Source organism: Eleutherodactylus coqui, chromosome 1, assembly GCF_035609145.1.
Source record: "Eleutherodactylus coqui strain aEleCoq1 chromosome 1, aEleCoq1.hap1, whole genome shotgun sequence".
Taxonomy (NCBI): Eukaryota; Metazoa; Chordata; class Amphibia; order Anura; family Eleutherodactylidae; genus Eleutherodactylus; species Eleutherodactylus coqui.
The window spans coordinates 316,382,163-316,388,477 of record NC_089837.1 but is presented as its reverse complement, the minus strand read 5'-3'; positions in this window follow the sequence as shown (position 1 = coordinate 316,388,477).

The window sequence follows — 6,315 nt, the reverse complement described above, 5'->3', positions numbered from 1 at the left end:
CATATGAGGTAGTGGAGCAGTGTTTTTGCCCACCATTTAAATGAGCCGGCCTGAGCTCTTTTTTTCATGTTCCAGTAAGCAGTCTGTGCACCTAAAAAATGCGAGAGGCTGAGAAACGCGTGGCGTAAGCAATTTTTGATCACACATGAGCGAAATGTGCTTACACCCATGTGAATGAGCCCTAAGGTTGGGTTCCCACGGGGCGGATTCCCAACGGAAATCCCGCGGTTTGGCCGCAGCTAAAAACTGCAAGATTACCGCTGGGAGAACCGCTGCTTTAAAACCCGCGGCGGTTTAGAAGCGGCCTGGCCGAGAAATCTCGTCCACATGGCTGGCTTATCCCGGGATTAGCGGCCGCATGCGGATTTGCCGTGGCGAAATTCCACACGGAATTTCCGCGGCAAATCCGCCCCGTGTGAACCCAACCTTATAGTGGCCGCAGTAGTAATAGTGACCTCTGTATTGATAGCAACCCCATAATAGTCCCAGTAGTACAGTGTTTCTCCGAACGTAAGACATATCCCAATAATAAGCCCTATGATGATTTTTTGCAAGGGGGAAGGGGTTGGGGTTAGAAATATAAACCCTACCCCAAAAATCGTCCGTAGCTACACTACGTGAAAAAAGAAAAAGCAGCAATACTCACTAAGCGGGTGCCGTCCAGGTCCCTCCTGCTGTTCTCTAGTCTTCCTGCAGGCTTCCGTGCAGTTGTCAGCATCGACAGTCCATCTCTTGCTGGTAACAGGGTTTGAAAACCCCACTTCCAGCAAGAGATAGCTCTGATTGACTGAGCCGCGGCACTTGAGAACCAATCAGAGACAATGCTTGATGAACCAATCGTAGCCGTTCGTGGCTGTAATTGGTTCATCAAGCACTGCCTCTGATTTTCAAACTTCATTACCGCAAGAGATGTTCATCTGTGCAGACCAGTGCACGGAAACCTGCAGGAATGCTGAAGAGCAGCGGGAGGGACCCGGATGGCGCCTGCTAGGTGAGTATAAAACCCTGTGCCTCTTTTGGGGCAAAAATTAATATAAGTCAGGGTCTTATTTTTGTGGAAACACAGTAGTAGCAGTGGCCCCCATAGTAGTCCCAGTTGTATTAGCGACCCTCATAGTAGACCCAGTAGCAATAGAGACCCTCATAGTAGTCCCAGAAGTAATAGCGACCCCAATAGTAGTCCCAGTAGTAATAGCGACTCACACAGTAGACGCAGTAGTAATAGCGACCTCCATAACAGACCCAGTAGTAATAGGAACCCCATAGTAGACACAGTAGTGATTGCGACCCCCCCCCATAGGAGACCCAGTAGTAATTGCGTCCCCCATAGCAGACCCAGTGATAATAGCGACTCCCATAGTAGTCCCAGTAGCAGTAGCAACCCCCATAGTAGTCCCAGTGGTAATAGCAACCCCCATAGTAGACCCAGTAGTAATAGTAACCTCCGTAGTAGACCCAGTGGTAATCGCGACCCCCATAGTAGAGACAGTGGTAATAGCGACCCCCATAGAAGACCCAATAGTTATTAGAGACCCCATGATTACAGTTAACCCTCATGTAATAGCATAAGGTTAATTGCCAGGAAAACACCAGCACTAGCATTCGTGTAACTTATTTTTCTATTTTCAAATAGAAAATGTTTTTGTGTGTCAGAGGGCAATGCACTCCTGATTATAAAGTTCCACAAATTTGTAGGATGCCTGTAACACAGAAGAAGAGGGCCCGGGAATATGGTTTTCAGATGGTCATCCTTGTGTAGGGTATGGTGGAGTTTCTTTGCAGGTTTCCTTAGTACCCCTAGCTGTGAATTGTAGGTCACTACTAGAGGCACATGATTGTTTCTTTCCTTCTCCTTGTATCGGAGTAGTTGATTCCTGGGTATCCTGCTGGCTCTGGTGATTTGGTCATCAATTGAGGTGGGATGGTAGCCCTGATATAAAAATGTCCTTTTAAGATGGTATAGATGTTCCTCCTTGTCTGTTGGGTTGGAGCAGATTCGGTTGTATCTGATGGTCTGGCTGAAGACAATGGACTTTTTGATGTGTTTAGGCGACCCCCCAACAGTAATTCAAGGACCTTAAAATTTCACTCCCTTATCAGTGTCTAGTTGAAAAGGTTTATGTTTCTGTTGCAGTATTCCTTGAAGTGCAAACCAATCACATCCATGTCTGTGCCTTGTAATAACTATGTGTCATAAGTGTGTATAAATATGCATGCCTCTTTGGATCTATTTTATTTAAGTCTGAAGAAGAACCCTCGTTGGTTCGGAAGCTCACTATAACATCATGTATTTTTTTAGTCAATAAATAGTATAAAATCTGCAAGAATACGTGGTTTCTCTTGCTGGGAACAATGACATTTTGGTTGTAAAATGTCACTGCTCTGGCTAGTGTTTGGCTACAGCAGTCACATGTCCAGGTCAGCAACAACCAGGAAAGACAGAGTCTTTCTATTGATGACCAATAGGTCATTAATAGATGATCAATGGTGATCCAGCACTCAATATCCCTGATGATCAGCTGATTCCTGGGCCGCTGTTACTGCTGTCAGTGCAGGACGCAGAAAGCACTATCTATAGCGCAGCAGCCTGGGCTTGGTGTTGCAGGCGCAGCTTCCATTGAATTCAGTGGGAATTTTTTATTGTATTTGTATTTATTGTATTTTTACCTCATTGTCCAGTTTTTTGTGTGTATTCATATGTCTTTTTATTTTGTCCCCTTTTTATCCTTTGTAAGCATTGCATCTTTTTGTATTAAAGCTTAAATCTTTAATAAGCTTAGGCTGGGTTCCCACGGGGCGGAATTTCCTTGCGGACTTTCTGCACGGAAATTCTGCTGGCAATTTTCATCCCGGGATAAAGCAGCAAAGTGGACGAGACTTGCAAAAATCTTGTCCACACGCCACGGAGAAGCCGTTGCTTTCATGCTGCGATGAAAGTGACATGCCGTGTGGAATTCAAAGCCGTGGCATGTCAATTTTATCTCCGTCTCTGCTGCGGTCAGCTCTCCTCTCTATGGGGTGAGATGGCCGCTGTGGAATTCAGGCAGCAAAACCGCTTCAAAACCCGCGCCGGACGGCGCAAGTTTTGGAGCTGCATTTCTGCCACAGAAATCTCGCGGTATTCCTGTGTGGTCCCGCTGCGGTCATTCCGCAGGATTCACACACCGCGTGACCGCAGCCTTAGTCCTTGCTGTTTTGAGCATAGCCTTTGACAGTGTTGACCCTTTGACTGCTAGAGAGTAGTGTGCGTGTATATTACACTAGAAATTGTGACTGCTGACTTCAACCGTACCCAGATCAAAAAGTCCAGCAGATTCAGTAACAAAAAATGATGATCCAGCACGTATTTAAAATAAGATGTCCAGCCTTAATCGGTACAACATAAAATCTACATGGCATCAGTGTACACTGCAATGTATGAGGAAAACAACAGACAAATGGAGATTATGATCTACATGTTTCGGGCTCCACACCCTTACTCATGACCACTATTTAGGGGTGTATGGACTGTCTTGGGGTGTGATTTATGCTGAATATGCAAACAGAGTGTAAAGGAAGCGCAAGATTAAGTGAGTAGGATAGAGTAGCCCCTTGTAGTAGCACTCAGGTAATGTAATGGGAAATTGTATACGCAACAGCCCTGATTGGTAGTTTTTATCAGTAGGTAATGTAATAGCTAAAAACTGTCAGAGTTGGTGGGTACGGCTAGAAGCACCTTATGAACAGGGCTATATTTGCAGCTCAGGGTGCCCTTAGCACTAAGGGTGTATATGCTGGTATTATTGTATCTTGACGCCACCGGAAGTACTGGTGGAGCCAAGATGCAGGGTGTTTGACAGGTGGTTGACCATTGGCTGGCTGCCTGTCTCCCCATCCGTGGGCTCACAGATCCTGTAGGTGGCAGCGGCCCCCCCGCAGCGGAGAACCTGATGGCCTCCAGTGCCTTCAGCGGTCCTGCGGTGACTGTCCCTGGAGGTGGCGTCATGGGCCCTCCGTTCCTAGTACCTGGTCCGTGGTGGAGGAAGGGGACAGGCGGCGGTCGGCATTTCTCAGCGCTGCCTGTGCAGGAAGGGCAGAGGCAGCAGTCGACAGTGGTGAGCGCTGCTGTGAAACATCTGACAGCCGGCGGACTACACTTGGGAGCGGCCTTGAGCGGTGGTAAGTGCAGGGGGGGGGGGGGGGGGGGGCAATGCGCCAGGAGTGCAGTGTGATGAGCTGAGCTTGTTGCCAGCAGCGGTGCAGGCGGTGCTGGGGGCAGAAGGCACTGTGTCATGAGCAGAGCTTGTTGCCGCCAGCGGTGCCGAGGTGCATTTTTGCCAAGGCTGCAGGGTTAGGGTTAGGCATTACTTTGCCTGTTAGCTTTACAGTTTTGCCTGTTAATGCTTCCATGTTACCGCTGTAACATGGAAGCATTAACAGCTAATACAGTAAGACTAAAGCGAACACCAATCCTTAAACCTAACCTTGCAGCCCTGGCAAAAAGCTATCTAGACGCTGCTGCTAGGACCTTCTTCAATGTAGCCAATCGGGAGCTGGGGGGGTTAGGGGCGTTCCTGCATCCAAGCCCTGCCAAACCCCATGCTTTCTGGTGGCGTCAAGATAAAATAATACCGTATATGCCCCCATTAATGGTACATTTACACTTGCCAATTCTCATCATGATTTGCTCATGTAAGTGAAACTATAATGATCATTGTTAACAAAGGAGCAGATCAACAATACAACTATTATACCTCTGATAGTGACATTTACATTTTGCATTGCTGCCTAGAGCACAGCCCTGCTTCTGGTGATCAGTGATGAGTACTGTTCCTAAGATTGAAGTACTCTATTGAGAAATACAGGACACATTAGGATGAACTACAATCTTGAATCTATATATGCGGAGCAGTCCTACTTTCAAATAATAATACATAATGACCAAATATTACCACCAGACTATAGGCCTCCGGCACACGGGTGGAAATTCTGCGGCGGCATTTCCCACAGAATTTCCTCCCGTGGAAGCTGCCATAGGATTTCGTTAGAAAACGCAATCCTAGGCAGACTGCCACGATTTATCTGCGCGAAATCACACGCAGAAAACAAATTGCGACATGCTCTATTTCTGTGCGGGGCATTACATATAAGCCCTTCCCTGAAAAACAATAATTTTAGGGTAAAAAAAACTTATCTCTCCGCCGCTGCCGTGTCCCCCGCGAGGATGCAGAACACATCTGCCGCATGCGGCAGATGTTTCCTTCATCCCCGCTAGTAAAAAGAATTCCCTGCTGTGGCAGCTGCCACATCTGTGACAGATGCAGCAGAGGAATTCTTCAATGCCCTACCGCATCTGTCACACATGACAGCTGCGGTAGAGGATCCTGCTGCCGGCTCCCTGTCATTGGATTTCAGGGATGGGCTTTAAATATAAGCCCTTCCCTGAAAAAACAGTAAAAGTAGTATACAAAACAAAAAAATACATACCTCCCTTCAGCCGCGTCTTCTCTGTGCTGTCCCCAGCTCTGTAGTGCTGATCTATCAGCAGGCGGGGATTTAAAATCCCCACTTGCTAAAAGAGCTGATTGTGATTGGCTGAGACGCTCAGCCAATCACAGGCAACTCTCGCCTGTCATTCACAGATAATCACAGGCAACTCTTGCATGCTGAAAGACAACAATGAGCCTTATCAGGGATTCACAGCGGGATACAGCTGATACTATTGTTTCAGTTGTATCCCGCTCCCTGATGACAGGCTGGGTATGAAGAACAGAGCAGTCCAGCTCTGTTCTTCATACCCAGCTCGGAGCGCCCAGTTATATAACAGTTGGGCGCTCTGTGCAGAGAACAGCTGGAAGCAGAAGACAAGCGAGGACAACCTGCTTGTCTTCTGCATCCTCCGCTCAGAGCGCCCGGCTGTTATAACAGAACACCCCGCTTGTCTTTTGCATCCTCCGCTCAGAGCGATCGATTCTTTGCATCCTTCGCTTGTCTTCTGCATCCTTTGCTCAGAGCACCTGGCTGTTATACAGCCGGGCGCTCAGAGCGGGGAATAGCTAGAGCACAAGGTGATCGCTCAATGTGTGAGTGATCATCTTGCGCTGTAAATGACACAACGATTATCGCTCAAAAGTCGCTCAAAAGACTGGCCACGTTCCGCCATTGTTGGGAGTGATTGTAGAGCCACTGGTGACAACCATCTTGACAACCCCGTGATCTCCCCCACAATGGCCAGCCACCACTCAGACATCGCAGTTGTAAATAATTCAGGGACAGTAGAGATAAAATTGTGTCTAACGATGTCCGTTTTCTCCTAGTCATTTTATAAACTAAGAG